This window comes from Schistocerca nitens, chromosome 4 (assembly GCF_023898315.1).
Source record: "Schistocerca nitens isolate TAMUIC-IGC-003100 chromosome 4, iqSchNite1.1, whole genome shotgun sequence".
Lineage (NCBI taxonomy): Eukaryota > Metazoa > Arthropoda > Insecta > Orthoptera > Acrididae > Schistocerca > Schistocerca nitens.
In genome coordinates, this window is record NC_064617.1 from 658,909,314 (window position 1) to 658,921,311 (window position 11,998).

An 11,998-nucleotide genomic window follows, 5' to 3' on the forward strand; every position below is an offset into this window, starting at 1 on the left:
CAGGACTGAGAATGGATATGATGTGGGGTCAAATGGGGCACAGTCAAATCGGGGCTGCCTCGGGGATCTGTGCTGGGGCCACTCCTGTTCCTTACTTATACAAATGATATGCTCTCTAGTATTACAGGTGATTCTCCTTCCGGAGTAACCAGAAGCGCTGGAACGAAGAACGCAAGAGAAGGGATGGCGGTGAAACGACGTCGGCCAACGGTGCGCTGATTAGGACCTTACCACGACAGGAGCGGCCTCTACAAGAGGAGAATATAAGCGCCACTCCTGCCAGCCTCGATCGGCTCAGTATACAGACAGTCGTAGACCGGCTCTCGCAGAACAGTTATTAGTGATCCATATCCATTCCAATTCCAAAGAAAGCAGGTGTTGATAGATGTGAAAATTACCGAACTATCAGTTTAATAAGTCACAGCTGCAAAATACTAACACGAATTCTTTACAGACGAATGGAAAAACTGGTAGAAGCCGACCTCGGGGAAGATCAGTTTGGATTCCGTAGAAATATTGGACCACGTGAGGCAATACTGACCTTACGACTTACCTTAGAAGAAAGATTAAGGAAAGGCAAACCTACGTTTGTAGTACTTGTAGACTTAGAGAAAGCTTTTGACAATGTTGACTGGAATACTAAAGGTGGCAGGGGTAAAATACAGGGAGCGAAAGGCTATTTACAATTTGTACAGAAACCAGATGGCAGTTATAAGAGTCCAGTGGCATGAAAGGGAAGCAGTGGTTGGGAAGGGAATGAGACAGGGTTGTAGCCACTCCCCGATGTTATTCAATCTGTATATTGAGCAAGCAGTAAAGGAAACAAAAGAAAAATTCGGTGTAGGTATTAAAATCCATGGAGAAGGAATAAAAACTTTGAGGTTCGCCGATTACATTGCAATTCTATCAGAGACAGCAAAGGACTTGGAAGAGCAGTTGAACGGAATGGACAGTGTCTTGAAAGGAGGATATAAGATGAACATCAACAAAAGCAAAACGAGGATAATGGAATGCAATCGAATTAAGTCACGTGATGCTGAGGGAATTAGATTAGGAAATGAGACACTTAAAGTAGTAAAGGAGTTTTGCTATTTGGGGAGCAAAATAACTGAAAAAAAATGGTTCAAATGGCTCTGAGCACTATGGGACTTAACATCTATGGTCATCAGTCCCCTATAACTTAGAACTACTTAAACCTTACTAACCTAAGGACATCACACACATCCATGCCCGAGGCAGGATTCGAACCTGCGACCGTAGCAGTCGCGCGGCTCCGGTCTGAGCGCCTAGAACCGCTAGACCACCGCGGCCGGCCAAAAGTAACTGATGATGGTCGAAGTAGAGAAGATATAAAATGTAGACTGGCAATAGCAAGGAAAGCGTTTCTGAAGAAGAGGAATTTGTTAACATCGAGTATACATTTAAGTGTCAGGACGTCGTTTCTGAAAGTATTTGTATGTAGTGTAGCCATGTATGGAAGTAAAACATGGACGATAAATAGTTTGGACAAGAAGAGAATAGAAGCTTTCGAAATGTGGCGCTACAGAAGAATGCTGAAGATTAGATGTGTAGATCACATAACTAATGATGAAGTAATGAATAGAATTGGGGAGAAGAGGAGTTTGTGGCACAACTTGACAAAAAGAAGAGACCGGTTAGTAGGACATGTTCTGAGGCATTAAGGGATCACCAATTTAGCATTGGAGGGCAGCGTGGAGGGTAAAAGTCGTAGAGGGAGACCAAGAGATGAATGCACTAAGCAGATTCAGAAGGATTTAGGTTGCAGTAAGTACTGGGAGATGAAGAAGGTTGCACAAGATAGGGTAGCATGGATAGCTGCATCAAACCAGTCTCAGGACTGAAGGCCACAACAACAACATCCATTGGTTGTTTGAACATTGTCTGTAGCGAAGAACATTAGAGTTTGAATGTCACCCATCACTTGTGACACTTTTTGTAAATACAAGTTAAGTATTGACATACTTGTTATTTGTACTAAAAACTATTAATGTGATTTTGCCTGAATTGTTGTATAGAATTCCGAGAACGCAGCATCCTTTAGGCGCCCTATAGCGAGTGGGCAAGACCCCGAGTATCCGCTCAATCCAGTGCCAGACAGCCACGTAATTTTTTGCTGGGGCCTTAATTCTCTCTTGTCTTTACTTTTCCGGGGCTTTTCTTTGCTGTAACAGTTTTTTGTCGTTTTTGCTAATAATTGTTTTCAGGTGGGTGCTGCGATATTTTCTTCGCTTTTTTTTGTCTGTTTGTTACATTTACGTGTTACAACATGCTCACCCACCTGTGCCGCCTCCTGCTCAGGCGCCAAAGCTGCATGCATTAGATGCCACATAGCTGATGCAGAGGTTTCAGTTCCAGATGCAGCAGATTCCTATATTACTCAACATGGTGCAGCAGCTACTGGCCAATGCTGCACGCACAATGGACCAAGTATCGCCTAATACAGCTGCTATACCACTTTTTCGACGGTTGAGTGACCAAGAAGAGGAATGGCCCTAGTGGTTGTCACAATTTGAAGCCCATTTCATCGCCCACGGTGAACCAGGTACTGCGAAACTTTCCTCTCTACTATCAATAGTGGGAAGTGCAGTGTTTATGCTCCTCCAAAGCTGTTCCCTAATGCATCTCCGAGTGCATTTGCTTGCGACGACGTGGTAGCGTCACTAACTGTTATGACCAACTAGTGAATGTGGTAGCAGCTAGGTATCAATTCTTCAATTGCGTAATATGGTCAGAACAAACTTAACGCGAGTGGGTGATAGATTTGCAGGGTATTACAAGGAAATGCAAATTCAAGTGTGCTTGCGGTGCTTTATATATAGATATTATGTTGCGTGATGCGATAGTGTACAATGTGCCTGATGTTAAACTCAGAGAACAGATTTTGAAACAGTCCGATCCATCATTTCAGCAGGTAGTGCAAGTACTTAATCAGTACGATTCCAGTGCCTTGTCGGCTCATAAATATAGCAGCCAGCTGTTTGTCAGGTCGAGTCCCTCGCTGGCAATCGCCCCATTCGGCACCAGCGGCATGCGCTACTCTCGCCGAGTAAACAATGCTACACGCCACATAAGCATTTCGCTACACAGGCGGCTACACAGGCGAACAGAATTAAGTCTTGCCCTCGGTGTTATTCACAACACAAACGCCAAGACTGCCCCTCCCGACAAACTCAGAGTTCCGCTTGTGGTAGGAAAGGACATGTACAATCTATATCTTTGCAATGGAACAAACATAAGAATTCTCTCAACTCATAAAAATCTAGTCACAAGGCCCATGTCATTAATGCAGTATATTCAAAATCTGCAACGAGCATTAGCAAAACTGACAAGCGTGCAGTTTCTACTGTGACATGCCAGTCAAACAAACATTTTGTTCATTTACTTCTTTGTGGGAAACGTGGGAAATTTCAGTAGGAAACGGGTGCGTCTGTCACATTGCTAAATCGTCGCTCATATCAACTGTTAGGCACCCCACGCTTGTCTAAGACTAGCACGCAACGTCCAACATGTATTGCTCGCATACGCGAACAGTGACTTTTACAGTGCTACAATCACGCGAGTGTAGGAACACATTTGGTCTTGATTCTTTTGATTTGTTTGGTTTTAACATTCAGGACAATGTGTTGTCCGTGTCTGCCTTCGATGCTTAAGACAGATTTGATTTCTCGGAACTCTTTTCTGAAGGTTTAGGGAAAGCTAAATGTGGTGTCACCGCTAGACACCACACTTGCTAGGTGGTAACTTAAATCGGCCGCGGTCCTGTAGTACATGTCGGACCCGCGTGTCGCCACTGTGGGATCGCAAACCTAGCGCCACCACAAGGCAGGTCTCGAGAGACTGAGGAGACCTCAGCCCCAGTTGTACGGACAACATAGCTAGCGATTGGACGTGCTAAGCCTTGCTCTCATTTGCCGAGAGATAGACAGTAGAATAGCCCTCTGCTAAGTTAACTGGCGACCACCTAGCAAGGCGCCATTTGTATCAGTGCCTATAGCTTACTAATATTCAAGAGAGATGTATTCCAAGGACTAATTAAAAGTTAAGTAACAAGCATCTACGTACTTTTCTTCTTATTCATTTATAAGTCTCATGTTCCAGACTTCACGCCCGTCTGCGTTAGCATTGCGTGCCCTATCGGCTACAGCATTGTGTCTAGGCTGTATGGTCTAGACACAACATTAAATCTTTTGCTGCACATATTACCCTGAAAGACAACGCTCAGCAGAAATTTTGCCTAGCCAGAACTGTCCCCATTGCATTACGGGACCAAATCACTACTGATCTTAAAAAATTGCAAGATATCGGAGTTATTGCGCCCACGACAGCTAGTCAATGGACAAGTCCACTGATTTTTCTCCCCAAACCTTCAGTTCGCATTTGTCTCTGTGTTGACGTTAAGTCTATAGTCAACCCACAAACTGTCGTTGATACTTATCCACTGCCTCGTCCAGAAGACCTCATGAACAAACTAGGCACTGGGTGCTACTTATCAAACATTGATTTGCGCGACGTGTATCTTGAAATACCTCTGGATGAAGAATCTCGAAAAGTGTGAGTAGTAAATATTCATTTGGGCTTGTTTAAATATTTGCCTTTGCCTTTTGGCAGTGCTTCCGCACCTGCCATTTTCCAACGTTATTTGGAACAGCTGACTGGACAAGTGTCAAACAGTTCAAACTATTTGGACGATATTGCCGTAGCAAGTCGTACACTTGAAGATTATCTGAGACAGGACTAAAGTGTCTAATGGACAAGTGTGATTTTTTAAAACCTGAGTTGCAGTATCTTGGTGATGGTTCAAATGGCTCTGAGCACTATGTGACTTAAATTCTGAGGTCATCAGTCCCTTAGAACTTAGAACTACTTAAACCTGACTAACCTAAGAACGTCACACACATCCATGCCCGAGGCAGGATTCGAACCTGCGACCGTAGCGGTCGCGCGTTCCAGACTGTAGCTCCTAGAACCGCTCGGCCACTCCGGCCGGCTATCTTGGTGATGTCTTTGATGTCTTAAACAGTCAAGGTGTACATCCTCTGCAGTCGCATTTGTTAGCCATCAGCGATTTGCCAGTTCCTCGCCATATCACAGAACTGCACCCAATTTTAGGGAATATGAACTATTATATTCGGTTCATACTGAATGATGCACAAATCGCAGCTCCATTCCATCGATTGGGAATGTCCCATTTGAAACTTCATGGCAGATTAAAACTGTGTGCCGGACCGAGACTCGAACTCAAAACCTTTTCTTTCGCGGGAAAGAGCTCTACCATCTTTTTTTTTGTTTTCTTGTTTCTTTAAATTTTTATAAAGTTTTTAATTTTGTTTGTGTTTATGGATTTATTTTTGTTTCATTACAAAAAGATCCTATAACTGCCGTAGTCGAGCGTTCGAGTCGTCTTCTCGTCTGTTGGGAGGGGTTCCCCCTATTCCGTCCTTAGAGGATCAATAGCCGCGCGGGATTAGCCGAACGGTCTTAGGCGCTACATGCATGGACTGTGCGGCTGGTCCCGGCGGAGGTCCTCCCTCGGGCATGGGAGTGTGTGTTTGTCCTTAGGATAATTTAGATTAGGTAGTGTGTAAGCTTAGAGACTGATAACCTTAGCAGTTAAGTCCCCTAAGATTTCACACACTTTTTTTTTTTTTTTTTTTTTTTGAGGATCAATATGCTCGAGGATTCTTCTACATTTTCAGCGTCTCATACCCGGAACGCCCCAGTGAACAGGAGGATCCGCAAATAATGAACCTAAATAATTTGCGAAACGGTTTCTGTACTTCAGGTGGCGGCTGAAAGCTGCATGTGTCGTCATCAATAGGGACCAAAAGTCGTGTGTGCTTTTGGGAGCATCGCAAAATATGTAGTAAAGAGCCATGCCTTTTAGCCAGTTAACGGCGTTCGTCCTGGTTGATGGAAAGTATACGCCGTAGGGGCGCAATATATCATCAGGGGAGACAGACTCCGGCAATCGCCGCAAGAGTAACGCCAGCATGCGCTGCGTCAGTAGCCAGCACTCGCTGCTCGCGGCACAAGTCAGACGGTGTGCATCCGAGTCAACGACTGAGCATGTCGGACGCAAGGGGTCGTCCGTCAGATGTATGGAATGTAGCCTCTGACGAGTAGCGAACTTCCCATTCACAACCACGTACCATAATGAACGCGCCGTGGTAGGTGGAAAAGTCGTGTGTACCGCTCGCCACACCGTGTTCCAGGCAACTTCAGTATGTCTGTCGGCGACCTTATTTATAGGTTGCTGTTGTTGATAGAGGCAATAATAGTCTTTCGTACTGGGCATCCGTGTCGTCGGACATTCTGACCGTATGTAGCTGAATTCAGTCAGGAACTCTCTGATGTGGGCGAGTGCTGGTGAAATGTGTCCTACAGAAACCGGGGGATGCAAAGAGTGTGGTGCCACTTCTGCTATCAGGGTGCCCGTCAAAGTGGCGTGGGCAGAGGTCCACGTGCGACGCATAGTGTTCAGATAAAGCGATCGCGCACGGTTAGATACATGAATTAAACCGATACAGCCCACCCGCTACGGCAGTGTCAGGGTGGCGTATCGGACTTTAAAAACAAGGCCAGTGCTTACGAAATGTCCATATCCTGATTTAAATCTGATGGCCATCGTAGCCGTCAAGGGAAGGACATGCGGAAAATAGTTCAGTTTGGAGACAAGATAGATGTCGACATAACGTGTTCTGGGGAGCATATCCAAGCGACGCAATTTTTTATCCTGCAGCAGAGCACGTGTCTGGTGTAGGAGCCGGCGGTACGTTGCCGCCGCCGTGCGGCGAACATTGCTACAGAATTGCACACCTAAACACTTAAGTACGGGCACCTTGTCAAAGGGCACCACCATTGCGTGGGAAAGCCCCCTCCGACATCCATGTATTTTGTCTTCTTCACGTTGATGACGCTCCCAGCGACCGCCCCGTACTGGCGTAGCCACTGTAGCGCCATATGAATTTCATCCTCTGATCTGGCCAGGAACACCACGTCATCGACTAATGTACCAAGAACGAAAGGTCACGTCCCGCATGGAAATTCCTGTTAATCGCTGCCGTAGACCATATAATGCTGGTTCAAGCGCTGCCGCAAATAATATACCCGACAGGGGGCAGCCTTGTCGCACTGACCGTCCAACAACAATGTGACCAGACTGATAACCGTTGACCATCATGCGGGACTACCTGTGCAGATTCTGCAGAGCGGCCCATGTGTTGCAAAACTGCGCGTAACTAGCCGTGGTCGACGCAGTCGAATGCGTCGTCAAAATCTACGGCGACAAGGGCGCCTCGTATTTTGCAGGCCGCCATCAAACAATTACGTCGCGGTATGCTCCTAACGCCGAATGAATGTTGTTGACACCACCTAAACATGTCTGATCGGTGTGGATGGCTTTCCCGATACCGGTGTGGAGACGCGCGCGGATGATGCGGGCGAAAACCTAGTAGTCGTTGTCGAGGAGTGTGAGTGGGCGAAAGGCCTGCCACGTACAACCACCATTCGGCTTCGGTACTGGGATCAAGATGCCGTCTGTGAATTCTGTGTGGACAGTGAAATCAGGGTGGATCAGGTCTTGAAACCTTTGGATCCACTTGTCGCCCATAAGGTAGTAAAAAGTGCGGTAGAATTAAAGGGGTAAACCGTCCGGTCCGGGCGACTTGTTCGGTGCTCCACGTGCCAAGACCGATGTCAGCTCGTCGGATGTAATGGGCAACAGCAGACTATCAACGGGTGCTATGTCCCTAGGGGCGGGAAAATCGTGCAGCAGCTCGTCATAATCACGTACGTTTCGCGGATCTTCCACGTACAAGGTCCCATAGTGTCGGGCGAACGTGTGCGCTATATCTACATCTACATCTACATCTACATTCATACTCCGCAAGCCACCCAACGGTGTGTGGCGGAGGGCACTTTAAGTGCCACTGTCATTACCTCCCTTTCCTGTTCCAGTCGCGTATGGTTCGCGGGAAGAACGACTGTCTGAAAGCCTCCGTGCGCGCTCTAATCTCTCTAATTTTACATTCGTGATCTCCTCGGGAGGTATAAGTAGGGGGAAGCAATATACTCGATACCTCATCCAGAAACGCACCCTCTCGAAACCTGGCGAGCAAGCTACACCGCGATGCAGAGCGCCTCTCTTGCAGAGTCTGCCACTTCAGTTTATTAAACATCTCCGTAACGCTATCACGGTTACCAAATAACCCTGTGACGAAACGCGCCGCTCTTCTTTGGATCTTCTCTATCTCCTCCGTCAACCCGATCTGGTACGGATCCCACACTGATGAGCAATACTCAAGTATAGGTCGAACTAGTGTTTTGTAAGCCACCTCCTTTGTTGCTGGACTACATTTTCTAAGCACTCTCCCAATGAATCTCAACCTGGTACCCGCCTTACCAACAATTAATTTTATATGATCATTCCACTTCAAATCGTTCCGCACGCATACTCCCAGATATTTTACAGAAGTAACTGCTACCAGTGTTTGTTCCGCTATCATATAATCATACAATAAAGGATCCTTCTTTCCTCGTATTCGCAATACATTACATTTGTCTATGTTAAGGGACAGTTGCCACTCCCTGCACCAAGTGCCTATCCGCTGCAGATCTTCCTGCATTTCGCTACAATTTTCTAATGCTGCAACTTCTCTGTATACTACAGCATCATCCGCGAAAAGCCGCATGGAACTTCCGACACTATCCGTTTGCGTCACTGCGCAGCCGCCCTCTTCCGTGTTTACCGCCGTTATAAGCTGACGTTTGCGGTGGCGCCTCTCACGCACATTATGATAGACTGATGCGCCGGCCACGGTGGCCGAGCGGTTCTAGGAGCTTCAGTCCGGAACCGCGCTGCTGCTACGGTCGCAGGTTCGAATCCTGCCTAGGGCATGGATGTGTGTGATGTCCTTAGGTTAGTTAGATTTAAGTAGTTCCAAGTCTAGGGGATTGATGACCTCAGATGTTAAATCCCATAGTGCTTAGAGCCATTTGAACCATAGACTGATCCCGTTTCGTTGGGGATACAGTCTTTCACTCACCCACGGATGCGGACACCTTCTAGCTGTTCTACTCTGATGCGAAGTAGACGAGCTTTGATGCGTTGTACGGTTATCTGACGTTCGGGAGACGGCGGTTGCGTCGCCAGCCCACGTAACGCTGTATAGTAAAATTCCGATGTTGTCCTTTGCCAGTTCGATCTGTCACGCCCGTAGGCCATCAGGGTCTTTCGGAGTGCAGGTCTGATGCATCCCAGCCACCACAGCAAGGTGGAAACATACATGGGCAGGCGCCTAATACGTCGACGCCACGTGTTAGTAACTGCTCGCCGACACGCTTCCTCGCGAAGGAGGGAGACGTTCAGCGTCCACGGGCCTCTGCTGCGTCTTGCAAGTTGTCAGGGTAAGGTGATAGTGCAGATATAGGCGAGATGATCCGTGAAGGCTGTCGGCCAGAGTTCTGCATAACGGGTTGCTGTGCGGAGGGCATGCGAGACGTATATCCGGTCCAGACGACTGGCAGTGTGGCTGGTGAAGTGCATACATCCACACTGATTCCCATGATGTAAGAGCCACGTGTCGTGCAGCGCGAGGCCACGTATCAATGCTCGTAGAGCCGGACATGCGATGTAATGCGGTATCTGGTCCTCAGGCCGCAGACCACTGTTAAAATCGCCGCCCACTATGTAATGGCCCATATTTCCTAGCAAATGGGGCTACCTCCTCCGAATAGAAGACATGCCTGTCACCACGGTGCGAATTACCGGAAGGAGCGTAGACGTTAATGAGGCGAACTGCGACAAGTGTGAGAGCGATGCCTCGCCCGTTCGGCAAGTACATCACGTCCGTCGCGTCTATGCCATCTCGGAGAAGGATGGCCGTTCCTCCTGCGCCATCACCTGAGAGTAGGCTGTAGGTGGTGTAGCCATAAAGGTCTAAACGTAGCTCGGGACGGACCTGCTGGAGAAGGGCAATGTCCAAGTCTGCCGCTCTGATTATGTCGTGTAACATGCGGGTCTTGACAGTGGAGTGGACACCATTGCCACTGACTGTTCCCACACGGTATGCCTGGGACATATCAAGTGGCGGAGGCAGTGTGCTGGTGCAAGCCCACAGTGATCTCGTACACCACACAACCATCCAGCCGCATGCTGTGCATTACTGTGCCATATGATCTCCTGACTAGCAGAGCCCTCCGGGCTCAATGTCAGCCATGGGCTCTGGTGGCGATATCGATGTTTGCTGTGCATCATCGGCCTCCATATCGTCTGCCCAATCAACAAGAGAGGATTGTGATGCCAGCGGTGGCTGGTCGCCTTCACAGGAGCCCACATTTTGGAAGTCGACGCAATGCGCCTCGTTTTCTGGGCCACCAGATGTAGGAGAGTGTTCCTTGTCTTCAGGCGCCTTCTGGTGAATGATGCCACTGGAGTCCGTTGCAACTGTGGAAGAGTCAACGAAGTCGATGTCTTCTGCCGACTTCACATCCTTGTCCCGTTCTTCAACTGGCAATCGCCTCTTCTTGTGTGGCTTGGATGATTTTTGCTTGCGGGCCCAAGATTCGACATCCACTGGAGGGCGGGGCTCGACACGGTCTAGGTCTCCAGGAATGCCTGTGTCCGATCCCGACAGTGATGGCGGATGGGTGCCCACGACGCTGCGGTGGACAGAGGCTGTAAGAACCTCTGCACCGTTTGGCTGCGGCGTCGACGACAGCGCTGACTCTCCAACGGAGCTCACAGCGGTTTGAGGAGGTAGCAGGTTATGATCATCCATCACATAATTTCACGCTGACTCAACATACGTTAGCGGGAGAGAGATCATCGTGGATCGCTGGGAAAGTTCATTGCGGGGCACCTATACGAGGCGTCACTGCAGACACTCAGATCTAACATGGCCCTCCTGGCCGCAGCATGAGCAGGTCTTCGGTTGGCCATCATATATAACAATTGCGCGGCAGCCACCAACGAAAACATATGATGGAAAGTGCTTCTTACGTTGTATGCGCACTTGTCGTACTCCGTTAAGGACAGGATACGTTTCCAATGTGTTCAATTTCTCCTCTGTGTGGCTCAGAACAGTGCCGTATGGCCGCAGCGCATCATTGACAAGTTTGTCAGGAACTTCGAACGGTAGTTCGAAGATGCGCGCGTTGCGCACCCCCAGACCAACATGGTCAACTCCTACCACGCTCACATTACCGTCTGCGTCACAGAAGCGAAAGCCGGTTGCAGATCGTTGGAGTAGTCTGTCGCAGGCCGCTTCGTCAATCAGTTTGAGATACACTGTGCTGTATACAATAGACAAATGAATGCCTATCAGTTCTTGCAGTTCTATGTGCATGATGTCTCGAAGAAACCGTTCAATTTTATGGGCCTTCGGTCTCATGTACGATACGTTGAACGTTAGTTTAATTGTAGCTTGTCGATATGAGAACGCCATGGCGGGTCGGTACCGGTACTATACGGCAATACAACGACGCAACCGCGCGCTAGCGGGTAAACACCACCACCTGCGGAGCGCTGCCCGGCGCGCCGAGTCCGTCCGCACGGTAACACGGCTGAAAGCCGACTGCCCATCTGGGCTACCCAAGCACGACTCACGCCCCGTCCTCACAGCATTACTTCCGCCAGTACCTCGTCTCCTACTTTCCAAACTTGTCCCGAGTTCGAGTCTCGGTCCGGCACACAGTTTTAATCTGCCAGAAAGTTCCATATCAGCGCACACTCCGCTGCAGGGTGAAAATGTCATTCTATTTCCCATTTGTTTGGACAGTGAGTGCGAAGTAGCTTTTAAAAAACTTAAAGATGCATTGCTGAGTGATCGACGCTTAGTTCACTCTGATCCGGGCAAACCAGTTGTATTGCAAGTTGACGCTTCCTCTTACGGAATCGTAGCAGTGCTTTCGCACAGGATTGGTGCTAAAGACGGATCTATTGCTTTCGTATCAAAAGTTTTGTCTAAGGCTCAGTGAA